Source organism: Elephantulus edwardii, unplaced genomic scaffold, assembly GCF_000299155.1.
Source record: "Elephantulus edwardii isolate Elephantulus edwardi_28Jun2011 unplaced genomic scaffold, EleEdw1.0 scaffold00374, whole genome shotgun sequence".
Taxonomy (NCBI): Eukaryota; Metazoa; Chordata; class Mammalia; order Macroscelidea; family Macroscelididae; genus Elephantulus; species Elephantulus edwardii.
In genome coordinates, this window is record NW_006400124.1 from 1,020,534 (window position 1) to 1,035,253 (window position 14,720).

The 14,720-nt window shown below is 45.9% G+C and overlaps 1 pseudogene; it reads right to left on the reverse strand.

Moving 5' to 3' along the window:
* Window positions 1-7,868: 7,868 nt before the first annotated feature.
* LOC102864181 overlaps window positions 7,869-14,720 on the reverse strand; it is a 16,866-nt pseudogene continuing 10,014 nt past the window's right edge.

Consider the following 14,720-nt stretch of genomic DNA (forward strand, 5'->3'; position numbering starts at 1 on the left):
CAATTCACCCTGCAGTGTCCGCATTCACCCGCACTTCTCAGCTGTACTTGAACCCATTGCTGCACCCACTGTGTCAATCCGTGTCAATGAGATTAGAAGGGACTCAGAATTGGGAGCCACATCAAGTCTCTGAGCCTATAAATTACATAGGAGGAGACTGCTCATCTTTGACCTTTGGAATCACTCACTGGTGGATTCGAACTTCCAGAAAGGCTTGGTCTTTAAGTTAACAGCTCAACTCCTCATGGACTACACCCCCAGAGCTTTAAGCTGGCACTTTTAAATTATTGAAATCCATTTAAATGTCCTTGGAACATAATGACCTGTGCATCGGTTACGTCAATGGCAAGTTTTATGAGCTCAGAATAAAATCAGGTCAACCACACGTGTTTCAGTACAGAACAGGCCCAAAAAGGATCAGAGAGGCTGATGGGTCAGAAGTGGATCCCCAGGTCTTTTTTCTGATGCATTTCCAGGGCACTGGAACCCAGTCCGATCTCTGAACTACGGGGTCCCCAAGAAGGCTGGTCTCCCCTGTGGCTTTCTGACCTGTATGTGATGATGTATTCAGTGGGTGTGGTGTCAATCGGAGCTGGGGAATGTGTCCAGACCTGGAGGATCGACATGTTACCTCCACGCTCGTATGCACTGGGGGAAAAGAAGCATGTGAGTGAGACTGCTAGGGAACAGGCTTTTTGAAAAGCAAAACTTAATGTGCCTCATCCGCCTTATTGAGGACTTGCTTCCATGGCTAATCACTGTTATGTATCACTGTCGTTATGTGATGTCAAGTTGGAGCAATTCATGTCGACATTACATACAAAAACCCTAAACCCTGCACTAACCTGTGCCAAACTTATTGTCTCTGACACACCTACCCCATTATACCAGTTACTGAATTAATCCATATTATTGAGGGTCTGAGCAGTCCATTGATCGTCCGATGCTTGATGTCCCTCTCCAAGGACTGGTCCCTCTTTGCAACATGTCCAAAATATGTCAGAAAGTTTCAAAATCCTTGCCTCCAAGGAGCAGCCTGCTTTCACCCTCTTTAGAAGGAAACTGTTTGTCCTCCTAGCTGTCAGTGGTATATTTAATACTCTTGCCCAGCACTACAGCTCAAAGGCATCAATTCTCCTTTCATCATATCTAGTCCATGTCCTGCTCTAGTTGATAACAAGAATTATATGCACTATGGCCTAAATAGATGGGGGAATGTGCCATGGGGGCTGAGGGTCATGAATGTCTCTCTGAAAAAAAAAAATCAGAGGGAGTGAGAATAACATAGCCCCTCCCAGCCCCAGAGCAGAAAGAAGATAAAGAGCCCCTAAACCAGCTTCATGGGGTTTCTACAGCCACAGCAGAAGGAAGAGGTTTGTCTGTTCATTGCTAACTCACAGATTCACAGTTGTTTTACTGAGAAGGGGGTTTATTAGGGATGTAAGTGGGACAGTAGAGAAGGCAAAGAATATCACCCAAATCAAGTCGAGGTTTCAGCCCAAACTCAAAGGCACGGAGCCTAGTTAGTTCAGGCTCTGGTTTCAGTTCAACAGCCAAATCCTAATCATCCAGCAAGATTTGATTCAGAGCAGTTATAAGTCAGGTTCTCCTTCAAGCATCCGAGAAGAACAGGAAAAAACCTTTAACTGTGGCCTATCTTACGACAGTTTCTTCCACAACAATGTCACAATCTCTCCACAATCCCTGTCTCACTCTCACTATGGTCTTGTCTCAGGCTCTTTCAAGTATTGTTGCCACAGCCTTGCTCTTCTAAAGTCTTGTTGTGTAATATGGACGCACTCTTTCTCTTATCCTAGTCCCACAACTGTTTGAGATTTGCAAGACCATGTGTGTACAGTTAAGGCAGCTGGAAACCACTGAGGGATCAGATGGACAGACCTTTCTCCAGCAGGGTCACTGTGTGGATTCATTTCCCAAATTTTGCTCAGCAACCAAGCACATCCCCTAGCACCACTACCAGGCATCCTGTCCCCTCTATATTTGTATCCATATCTGTATCTGTGGTGACAGCCTGAGACTTTTGGTGTTAAGAGGGAGAAAACAACATGATTTCTCCATGGAATAACTGGTAGAGTGAACTGCCAGCTTCATGTCAGCAGCCTGGTCTCCTCACCCCGTATTTCACCTGCTTCTCTGGCATTCTACATGTTTGTATTGGCCAATATCTATGCCTTTTCCCACCCATAAGATGGGGACAGTGGCTCTGGCTCAATAGGCACATGTTCTGCGTTCTGTGAGCGAGTCCACCCTGTACCACACCATATGTCCAGGTCTAATAGTCAAAGTCTAGCTCCCAGGTCAGCCCAACCTCGAGGACCCCTTTCCTTCCCACCAGCTGGATCTTTGCACCTTCTCTTACATCATGTAATATGCAAGTGGCCGGGAGGATTAAGGTCAGGAGAAGCAAGGGGACCATGCTGGCGCTTCCTGGGGATGAGAGGAGTGGACTGGAGACTCTCTGGCCAAGTCTCTCTAGTGAAGGCATGGTCTGATACCAGAGAGCACTTGTCTGGGAAAAGACTCCCTTTAAATAGGGCCGAAGGTTCAGCAGCCTAGATACCAGCCTTTCCCTTTGGCCCAGTGGGTGGGTGGGGAAGGGTTTGGAATGTTTAGGGTGGTGGGGCAGAGGCCGGAGAGACGTGGGGACCCTGAGGCATGGACTTCCCAGCAAGACCAGTCCTTTTATCCTGCCATCCAGGGGGGAAACCCACGGGAGGGAAAAGCAAAGGGTCAGAAGAGACAGAGAGGAGGGGGAGAATAGAGACAGACAAAGTTACAGAGACAACTTTGTTATTGCTGTTGTTACATGCCTTAGAGTCAGCTCTGATTCATAACAGCCTTGTGAATAATAGAGCTAAATTCTGTCCTACACTTTCTCATCATCTTCCACACAGGAGACTATTGCTGCAAATACTGTAACAACTCATCTCATTGAGGATCTTCCTCTCTTTTGCGGACCGTCTGTCTTTCGAAGCATGATGTCGTTTCCCAAGAAATAGCCTTGCCATACAACATGTCCATAATATGTGCAATGAAGTATCACCATCTTTGACTCCAAAGAGCACTCAGCCTGCACCTTCTCCAAGACCTGTTTGTTCTTTAACAGTCCATGGGATGTTCAGCACTCTTCTCCAGCACCACCAACAACACAATTGCATCAATTTTCCTATCCTCTTTATTCATTCTCCAGCTCTCAGCTGAATCGCAGGTGATTGAGAAATCTGGGCTTGGATCAGGTGCATCTTAGTCTTTAAATTGACATCATTGCTCTTCAGAAATTTGAAAAGGTCCCTGACAGCAGACATTCTCAATGTTCTATGTCTCTCAATCTCTTAACTGCTGTTACCAAGGGGGTTGACTGTGAATCCAAGGTTGTGGATGAAATAGTTAACAGTTTCCATTTTTTCTCCATTTATCTGGAATAACGTACTCAGCATACAGATTGAATAGATTTGGAAAGATGACACAGCTGTTACGCACACCTCTCCTGATTTTAAAGCATGCAGTGTTCCCTAGCTCTCTTGGAAAACAGTTTCTGTTCTAGGAATAGATTTCATATAAACATAGTCAAATATTGTGAATTTTCTGGTCCTCTCAATGCTAGCCACACTTTGTTATGAATCACACAATCAATTACCTTTACATAGTCAGGAAAACAAAAACAGCCATTCTCCTGTTTTCACTGATGTGTATTGGCAAATGCGATGTCTGAATGCTCAGGGGGGTTTGGAGCGTCTCTGGGGTCAAAACTCCTGAGCACCCCTCTATTCCCCACAAGAGGCTGCCAGGGAAAACAATTTCATGGTGGCCCTGTACCGGAATCACTTGCTCAATGCTATTCAGGTGAGTCTAATGGGGTGAGGTCACTTCTTGGCTCCGGACAAGGGGCCCATCTGGCTGTAGGCAGCTCCCTGCTGCTCTCTGGGCCTCAGTCTCCCCATCTGTATCTGGGGAGTTTGATATTTAGAGAGTTAGTGGCCTGTTGACTTTTCTATATTCATCCCCTGGGTGGGCTGGCTGGATTGTAGCTGAGGAAGAAGATGAATGGGGGTCCAGGGAAGGAACCCTCAAGCCCTCTGATCCCCATTTCTCCATGGCCTGATGGATGAAGACATGCAGTGAATCCTCAGCCTGATTGTGCAAATGCAGAGGCTCATTCCCAGGGCCTCTGAAGACAGTGAAAGGAAGCCCCTGATAGGGGTCTGTTCCAGCACCTCCTCCCCGTGTCTCTGCCCACCTGAGCCCTGCATGGATCAGCTCTACTCCGGGCCCCATGGTCTGCACTGCCCATTCACACCTAGGACCAGGCTGGGGCACCATGGAGCCACTTCCTAGACATCTTAATTAGAATGTACCCCACCAGGCCACATTAGACTAGAGAGTCTGTGAGCACCCCCATTCCCCTCTGTCTGTCATCAAATGCAAACACAGGTCGAAATATCGCTGTGTCCTCGGCCTCAAAGATGTGGCCCAGCTGCTGGGTAGCCCCTGTGAGCAAGCGGAAGGGTGTGCATTCAAGACAGGTCCTGAAAGTGGGGTGAGGCAAGATACTATGAATTTGTAAAAGACCGAGACTAAACCAGTTGCTGCAAACTCACAGTGCCTCTGTGTTTTCAATGGATGGCTCTTGTGGCAGTAGGTTGCCAGGCTTTACTTCTAAGGCACTTGAGCACACTTGAATGGTTCCTTGTTTGGCTGGCAGCAGTGCAGGGTGTGTGTGGGGTGTCCAGTTAAAACACTCTGTCCTTCTGTGGGCACCATGAAGACAGGGCATGGTCCTGCTGTGTCCAGCGGGATCAGCAGTGACCTGAGCTGTGCACCAGCTGTCTTTGGGCTGACGGCGCCCCCATGTGTGTGAGAGCAGAACTGTGCTCCGTGGGGTTTTCAGAGGCTCAGACTTTCAGAAGTTCATTTCCAGGCCTGTCTTCCAAGGCACCTCTGAATGAACACAAACCAGTGTGGAAAGATTTAAGGGGCACTCAAAACTCTGCCATGTGGATAAACTGTAATTGCACAACAATTGGTTAAAAAAACCAAGACGAAGGTGGGAAAATAAAAAGCCATGACAAATATAATATCATCATTTTCCAGAAATATGGTGTCACGGATTGATTGTGTCACTGGAAATATGTGTCAGCCTGTCTGAGTGAGGAGTCTTGGTAGTTCAGCTGTTATGTAATGGTCACCACTATCAGGTCAATCAGGTGTGAATGGGTTGAGGGTGGGGTGGAATCTCATTAATCTCACACTCCCTGGACTGATGGCAGGGACTTCCCTGAGATGTGGCCTGAGATTAGAGAAATCATGCAGAGAGGGGACACCTGTCCCACCAAGGAGGAAGGGTCATGAGGGGAGCCTCTGCACACAGGTCCTCCACAGGGAACCTCTAGATCCAGGAAGAGAGTGAGGTCAGACACCTGGAAATCTCCCAGGAATGCTCACAGATGCTGAGAGCGGACACCCTCTCCAAACCTGAACGCGGGCTTTTGGCAACGAGAGAATAAAGTCCTGTGTGTTCCATCTCTCCACGGGTGGCATTACTGTTAGAGCAGCCCTGGAGCCCTGTCACAGCCTCCTACCTTTTCCTTGGGGCACTGCACCCACCTAACACACATGGCACTGACTGCAGCTGACCCCCAGCCTTCCTGTCTTCCCAACAACCACTGCAGAAAGCCCCTAGGGGTTCTGGAATCTTTCCATTTTAGATGATGGGAGTCACAGCCATGGTCAGAAATCCACATGTGTCCAGCTTCTAAACTCATGGTTTCCACGGTGACCAGGGCAAACTCTGCACCACGAAGGCCTCAGCAAGTCTTACGCATCCCCATGATAGCCTGGAGCTCTGACGTGGCTAATCAGTGGTGGGTCCGAGCCCTTAAGTGGGATACCATGGGTGAAAAATGAAACCAGGTGATGAAGAGCCTCATGTGAGAGCTGCCAACCGAAAGGTCAGGGATTTGAATCTACTCACTGATCCTTGACTGATAGGTGGGCAGAAGTCCTCCCACCAGAGGTTACAGCTGTAAAAACCCCATGAGTCTCCATGAGTAGGAGTCAGTGGGTTGGGGGCTGGTGTCTGTGTCCCCCTTGCTCCGTGTGTCATCCGGTCTTTCTAATCCCTGCCTATGTCTCCTTCCCTGAGTGTCTCCTTGTGATCTACCCTGGATCTCTGACTCTCTCCTTCCACTATACCTCCATCTCTCTCTCTGCTGTGTCTCTCTTTCCCCTGACTCTATCTTTACCCTGTCTTTGTATCTGTCTCCCTCTATATCTGTAGATCTATCTGTGTATCTCTCTATATCTCAGTCTCTCCATTAGTGTCTCTCTGTATCCATGTCTGTCTCTCTTCTTTGTGACTGGCCTTCTATCTCTCTGTTGTCTCTGATCTGTGTCTCTTTGTATCTGCATGGCTGTTTTGAGTTGCAATTCTGAGAGACACTATCAGAAATACCTTGAGTGATCCAGGAAGCATCAAAAGAAGGTGGAAGGATTACACAGGTTCACTGTACAAAAAAGAAATGGGCAACACTAAAACATTTGCGAAAACAGCATATGATAAAGAACCAATAGTGATGAAAGAAGAAGTTTATGCTACATTGAAGGCACTGGCATAAAACAAAGTTCCAGGAATCAGTGGGATACGAATTGACATGTTTCAAATAATAGATGCAGCCATGGATGTGCCCACCAGTCTGTGCCAGGGAATTTGGAGGACAGTTATGTGGTCAACTGACAGGAAGCGATCCATATTTGTTTCCATTCCAAAGAAACGTGATCCAACAGAATGTAGAAAACACTGAACTATATCATTAATATCACATGAAAGCAAAATATTGTTGAAGATCATCCAAATATGGTTAGGACATTCCATTGACAGAGAACGGGCAGAAGTTCAAACTGAGTTGAGAAGAGGCTCTGACACCAGGGAGATCATTGTGGCACCAAGTGGATCCTGCTGAAATAAATGACACCAGGAGAATGGCTGCTTGTGTTTTATTGACCATGTAAAGGCAATTGACTGTTTGGATCACAATAAATTGTGGCTAACTTTGAGAAAACAGAGATTTCAGAATACTTATTAATGTTTATATGAAATCTATCCCTAGATGAGAAGCTGTTGTCAAAACAGAGCAGGAGAACACTGCATGCTTTAGAATCAGGAAAGGTGTGCGTAAGGGCTGTATTGTCTCTCCAAACCTATTCAATCTGTATGCTGAGTACGTTATTCCAGAAGCTGGACTCTATGAAGAGGATTGTGACATCAGGATCAGATGAAGACTCCTCAACAACCTGTATTATGCAGATGACACTACCTTGCTACTGAAAGTGAGAAGAACTTGATGCACTTGCTGCAGAAGTTCAAAGACTGCAAACTTCAGTATGGATTGCATCTCAACCTTAAGAAAGCAAAAATCCTCCCTACTGGACCAATAGGCAATATCATGACAGATGGAGAAAAGACTGAAACTGTCAAGTATTTCATCATACTTGGATCCACAGTCAACACCCTTGATCCCAACAGACAGGAAATTGTGAAATATAGAGCATTTAGAATGTCTGGTTTCAGAGACCTCTTCAAAGTACTGAAGGGCAATGATGTCAATTTTTTTTCTTTATTAACTTTATTTTAGTTTTTGTACACAAAGAAAAATCATGTTCATATCCATCATGAACAAAGCCTTAAAAATCAGAACTAGAAGGCATGTGTCCATGACCAAAACAAATCTGTGCTAAAGGTTCCAAACATTTCACTTCTTAAAATAAATATTTTCCTTTTTTCCAGAGTCTGCTTTCATGTCTTCAGAATGCCACAGGAAACGGAAGCCTACCAGGAGTTACAATTTCGCTTAGATTCCCAGTTCACTTGTTTGATAAGGTGCCATTATATGTCCAGCTCGGTTAGGAGGAGGTATTACAGGGGGAGGAGCTTGTCCTTGGGGAGGCTGAGCACCAAATCCACCCATCCAACAAGCAGAAGGTGATGGATGGACTCCGAAGCCTGGCTGACTCCACAGCTGTCCATAGACTCCATAGGGCTGCATTAGCCACCAAATTGCTATATACTGTCCGTACTGCTGTGCGTTTTCTTACACTTGGCAACACTGGTCCCACTGGCTTTAATCGACCTGTTGGACATTTTTAGTCATATCAGGAGATTCTTCACCCCAATAGCATTTAACATCATGCCCTTCAATCGTGGTACCATTCACCGACACGAAAGCATGGGCTGCACTTTCATGGGTAGAAAATCAGACCACTGAATAACCCTTCACTGGAAAAACTCTCACTGTCCAAATGGTGAGAATGTTTGTCTCATAAGCTGATCTGTTAGCCCAGAAGCAATTCCTCCACAGTTGCCTGTCCAAGTTTTTGGATTTGACTGGTTTCCACAGCTTCAAACCACGACCGTTTAGTGTTGTTCTCTTGCGTGCTCTTCGGGGCAGGCCATTTCCAAGCAGCCCAGCTAGTGTGTATCTGCAGGCCACCCAACCACTGGCCTCCCATATGTATTGCGTTCTCTGCATCCAGTTTGTTATAATAAGACACAAAACTATAGCCTTTGGACTTCCCAGTTGCCATGTCTTTAACTTCCCGGACATCCGATATTTTACCAAAACAGGCAAACGCTGATTTGATATCTTCTGTCATTATTCCTGGGCTCAGATCGCCAACAAATACATGGAATGGTTGGAAGTGTCTATTTTTCTGGCTATTTGGTGTTTTTGCTCAGTTTTCTTTGACCTTCTTTCCCCAAAGATTTTCTCCCATCCATAGCAGCTAAGGAAGCAGCTGTATCCCTGTGACATTGAGATTCCACAAAGCCATACGGGTCATTGCTTGTATGCTGAAAACAGAAAACCCAACACAAGAGTCGATCCTTCTGCTCTCAGGATGCTGTGTTACCACTTTACAGAATTTTCAGCATCCAATCTGACTAAATTACTGAAGAATGAGGATCATCTCCGGAGAGGTTTCCTTCCTAGAGAGTCCAGGGGATCCATTGAGTTACATTATGGTGGGTGTGGCACTGTGACCCCAGGACAAGGGGGAGGGGAGGGTCAGATAGAAAAAGGGTGGGCACCCTAGTGCCCACTAGGGTCAGAGCAAAAGGCATTGAACCCAACTTTCCTTCTTGGGCTTCCCCCCGTCCCAGCCCGCTCCAGATGCTTTGCTCCTACCAGGAGGAGGAGGAGTCAATGACGTGAATTTAAAGACTAAGATGCATCTGATCCAAGTCACAGTTTCTTCAATCACCTGCTGTGCATCTGAGAGCTGGACACTGAATAAAGATGATAGGAGAATTGGTACAGTTGGTGGTGGTGCTGGAGAATAGAGTATCCCATGGACTGTCAAAGAGCAAACAGGTCTTTCAGAAGGAACAGCCTGAGTGCTCTGTGGAGGCAAAGATGGTGATGCTGCATTGCACATATTTTGGACTCGGTGTGAGGAGAGGCTATTCCTTGGAACGAGACATCATGCTTGGAAATGTAGAGTGGCAAAAAAAGAGAGGAAGACCTTCAATGAGACAGATTGCTACAGTATCTGCAGCAATGGGCTCAGGTGTGTGGTGGATGATGAAAAAGGGTAGGACAGAGTTCAGATCTATTATTCAGAGGCTGTTATGAATAAGAGCTGATGCTAAAACACTTAACATCAACAATCACAAAGCTGTCTCTGTAGGTGTGTCTCTCTGTCTCTCTCCTCACCCTCACCTCTGACTCTCCTGACCCTTTGGCTTTCCCACCAAGGTATTTCCCTTGCTGGAGAGGCACATGCCTCAGGGTCCCCAATTCTCCATTCTCTGCCTCCACTCCGCCCCTCTGGGCATTCCAGCCTCTCCTCACCAAGACACCGGGCCCAGAGAGAGTCTAGAATCTGAGCTGCAGGATCCTCAGCCTTATTTAGACAGAGTCAGTTTCCAGATGGGTGCTCTGTCGTATCTAAACATTGTGCAACAGGAAGAGAAGCCTGGCCAGAGAGTCTGCAGTGCACCTTCTCAGCCACAGGTGACACCGGCGTGACTCAAAAGCTATTCCTATCTTTGACCCTCTGGATAAGATGAATGTTTTAGAAGAGAAGTTGCGAAGAGCCCTGTGATAGCAAGAAGACAGGTTTCCCAAGCAGGGCTTGACCTGGGATTTTTACTTTGACCCCTAGTTTAAGTCTGGACTTTAGGTGTAAAATGGGGACAGACTCACTCACAGAATGTGCAACTATAGGGCCAGGGTTACTGTCCCCATCTTATTGGTGGGAAAAGGCATAGACAGGGGCCATGACAGACACAGATACATAGAACTCCAGAGAAGCAGGTGAAATACGGGGTGAGGAGACCGGGCTGCTGACGTGAAGATGGCGGTTCCACTACACCAGCTGCTCCGTGGGAAAATGAGGCTGTTTTCTCCCCATTAACACCAACAGCCTCAGCCTGTCACTACAGATGCAGATATGGGTACAAATATGGAGGGGACAGGACACTTAATGGCAGTTTCAAGGTGATGCCATTGGCTGCTAAGCAAAGGATGGGAAATGAATCGACCCAGTGGCCCCCCTGGAGAAAGGTCTGCCCATCTGCTCCCATAGTGGTGCCCACAAGGCAAGTCTGACTCACAGTGACCATGTGAACCCTGAACCCGGGCCTGGCCTGGACCATCCTCTTCAGTGGTTACTCTAGGAGCATCGGTGATGGGGTTCCCCTCTGCCACAGGGGATCTCTGTGGCCTAGTGGTAAGAAGCTGCACTGTCAACCCAAAGGCATGTAGCTCGAACCCAGAAGGCATATGGTTCAATTCTAATAGCTACTCTACCAGAGAACAACAGACCGTCACATCTCGTGTGACTTTATGCCTCTGAAACTCACTAGAGTCAGATATAGGTAAGTTCTGACTGACAATATGATGACGACAACATAGAAAGAGCATTGATTTCTGACCTACATTCACTTCCCAGCCAGGACACCTGACTCAGTCATGTTTTCACTGTAGGCACTCATTTTAAAGTAGAAACCCAGTCATACACTTCAACACAAAACTGACCAGATCAAGATACACCCACCTATGTCCCTCCTGACCGGGTGCCTGTTACCCTGTTTCCCTCTATGTCTCCTTGAACATCAGTTTAGCCATTCGGAAAATTACCTGGTACCTCTGACGGTTTAATGTGTTATTAGTTCTATTTCTAACATCAGCCATTCTGACTCACCAGCTGCCCCTCAGGAGAAAGATGGGAAGTCTCTTCACAGAAAGATTTACAACCTCAGATGTTCAGTGGAGGGTGGATTAGTCAGTAGAGCCTTGAGGGCAGTGGGCTTGGAGATTGTAGGCTGACCATAGCTGGTATCCTGTTGATGGTGAGGTGACACTGACCCATAGTGACCCTGTTCACAGCAGAACAAGGCCCTTCCCGTTCTGCTCCATCCTCACGTCCATCACCAGGCTGTCAGTTTGTCCTGCTGTCATGGCTTGTATTTCCATATGATGGTGGAAGCTGTGTCACTGACACAAATACCAGGGGGTCACCCATGGTGGACAGGATTCAGCAGAGCTTCCAGATCAAGATAGGCCTGGCTGTCACATCTGAAAGACTGTTGTTGGTAGGTGGGTCCAGTAGAGTATGACTCTTGGTGACCCCAAGAACAACACATCTGAGCCTTGCTCTGTCTTGTATGTTGTTTCACACTCATGAGTTGGAACCATCCCACAGCCGACTTTCTAGAGGACGTGCTTCCCCATCTTTTTCTCAAGGTGCAGCTGGATGACTCAAACCACGTGCCTTTGTGTTGGCAGCACAGCTCCTACAGATGGATGATTGTACGGATGAGCTTATTTCTTCACCTATGGTGATTAGACACCTGCTGGTTTTTAGGCATTGGCTGGATGCATTCAGGGCTGGACTCAAAGCAGAGCTCTGAGAGTATCGGGATTAACACGTATCTGGCCATGGACTAGTAACTTGTTATTTGTCTTAAGGCGTTAAGAGAGCGAGGAAAAGAGCCCGGGCGCTCTGAGATGCTGATATGGGAGTTTACTAAGGGGTGACTTATTCAGAGGAAAGGCCCTGGGCTGTGGTAGGGCAGACATGAGTCTCAGTGGACCCCAGCAGGGGCCCTGAGCCAGGGCTCCAGAGAGTCAATGCCATCATTATAGGTGATAGTGGTACTAGCCTCTAAGTTTACTTTTTTTAGCCAACAAACTTTGGCCTCTCTGGTCTCCAGCTGCATTAACAGCAAACACATGGTCTTGTAAATCACAATCAGCAGTGGGACGAGGATAAGAGAAAGAGTGCTTCCCACATCGGACATCAAGACTTGACAAGGGCAAGACTTCTGGTAGCAAGACTTTACAGATCCTGGAGCAAGATTATAGTGACAGTGAGACACTGACTGTGGCATTGCTGTGAGAGAAACTGTGACAAGGCATAAACAGAGGGCATATGAGATAAAGGCCACAGTGAAAGATTTTTCTGTTCTTACCTGATGCTTGAAGGAGACGCTGACTAATAACCACTCTCAGGTAAACCTTTCAGGATGATTTGGATTTGACTTTTGAGCTAAAACGAGAGCTTGAAGTAACTCAGCATTCTACCTTTTAATTTGGGCTGAAATCTGGGCTTGCAATGGATGATATTTCTTTGTCTCGTTTACTCTCCAACTTACTTCCCTAATAAATCCCATTCTCAGTACCACAGCTGTGAGTCAGCAATAAATAGACAAACTTCTTGCTGATGTTGTGGCTCTAGAAACCCCATGAGGCTGGGCTACGTGTTCTTCATCTAGTTCCTGCTCCTGGGCTGTAAGGCGCTGTGCTATTCTCATCCCCTCTGGCTCTTTCAGGGAGACACTCACAGCCCTATGTCACCATGGCCCCCTTTCCCCTCTGTGTAGCTTATAATTTTTGCAATTAATTTCTATGCATCAGAAAGCTGGACAATGACTATAGATGACAGAAAGAAAATTGATGCCTTTGAGCTGTGGTGCTAAAAAAGAGTACTGAATATACCATCGACTGCTAGGGGAACAAAAAGATTCATCATAGAAAGCTTAGTTCAGGCATCTTCTTCCAGGCAAGGATTCTGAAACTTCATCTGCCATACTTTGGACATGTTGCAAGGAAGAACCAGTTCTTGGAGAGGGACATGAGATGGATTGATTCAGTAACTGGGATAGTGGGGATAGGCGTGTCAGAGAAAATGAGATTGTCACAGGTTAGAGCAGGGTGTAGAACTCTTGTAAACACAGGGTGGCTATGAGTTGCAGGCAACGTGATGGCACATAACAGTGACAAGAGACCATGATGCATGACAGGGAATTAGCACAAGGGTGAACATTGCCACGCCCAGCTATGCTTTTTCAAAAGCCTATTCACAAGCAGTACCACACTCAGGTCCCTTCTTCTCCCCCAGCAGATCCAAGCTTGCAGGTACAATGTCGAGACTTCAGATACCTGATCAGCATAGATTGCCCCTAATATCATAATCCTCTTCTTAAAAGATTAAATTTACATTTTTTACTACTAACAATCCTCTTTTTTTCTTAATCACTTGCTGAAATGTAACTTATATTCAGCATCATATTTTTTGCCCAAGTTGATACAGTAGGATTTTGTGATGTTGCACCCCACTTGTCAAATGAAGATCTACATTCCTTAGTTCAATGATACCTTCCATATTTTCTACAATGTTCTGACGCGTGAATCTTTTCTCTACATTCTCCATCTCACCTTTCTCTTTAAGTCACTCTTTTTTCAAATGTCCTAATTTTTCGCAGTTGAAACTTTTGATTTGCAAGAAATTTAGAGTTCTTTTAAAAGAGGCTGCTAATATTGGCTTGACAGTAACTAGTCTGAACTTTCAATGATCTAATAGCCTTTTACAAAGACTGAAGAAGAAGAAAAGACCAAGATGGATGTCAAATGAGACTCTGTTGCATTAGAGCACCAAGTAGCCAAAGCTAAAGGAAGAAATCAAAGAGCTGAACAGAAACTTATAAAAGGCAGCTCAGGACAACAAAGCAAGATACTATAATGAAATGTGCAGAGAGCTGGAGTCAGAAAATCAAAAGAGCCAAACTCATTCAGCGTTTCTTAAGCTGAAGGAGTTGAAAAACAAATTCAAGCCACAGGTGGCAATACTTAAGGATAGTTTGGGTAGATTACTGAATGATCCAGGAAGTATCAAAAGAAGATGGAAGGAGTACACAGAGTCACTGTATCAGAAAAAAATTGGCTGACACAGAGGAATTTCATGAAATAACATATGAACAAGAGCCTATGGTGATGAAGGAGGAAGTTCAAGTTTCACTAAATGAATTGGCAAAACACAAGGCTCCAGGAGTTGACAGCATACCAATTGACATATTACAACAGACAGCCACTGCCCTGGATGTGCTCACTAAGTTGTGTCACAAATTTGGAGGACAGCCAGTTGGCCAACTGACTGGCAAAGATCGGTATTTGTTCCTATTCCAAAGAAAGGTGACCCAACAGAGTGTGGAAATTATGGAACAAAATCATTGATATCATATGCACCCAAGATTCTGCTGAAAATAATCCAAAATCGTTTCGAACAATATGTTAACAGAGAACTGCCAAATGTGCAGCCTGGATTTAGAAGAGGTCATCGTACTAGGGATATTATAGCTAATGTTAGATGGATCTAGGCAGAAAGCAGAGAATACCAGAAGAATGTCTATCTGTGCTTCATTG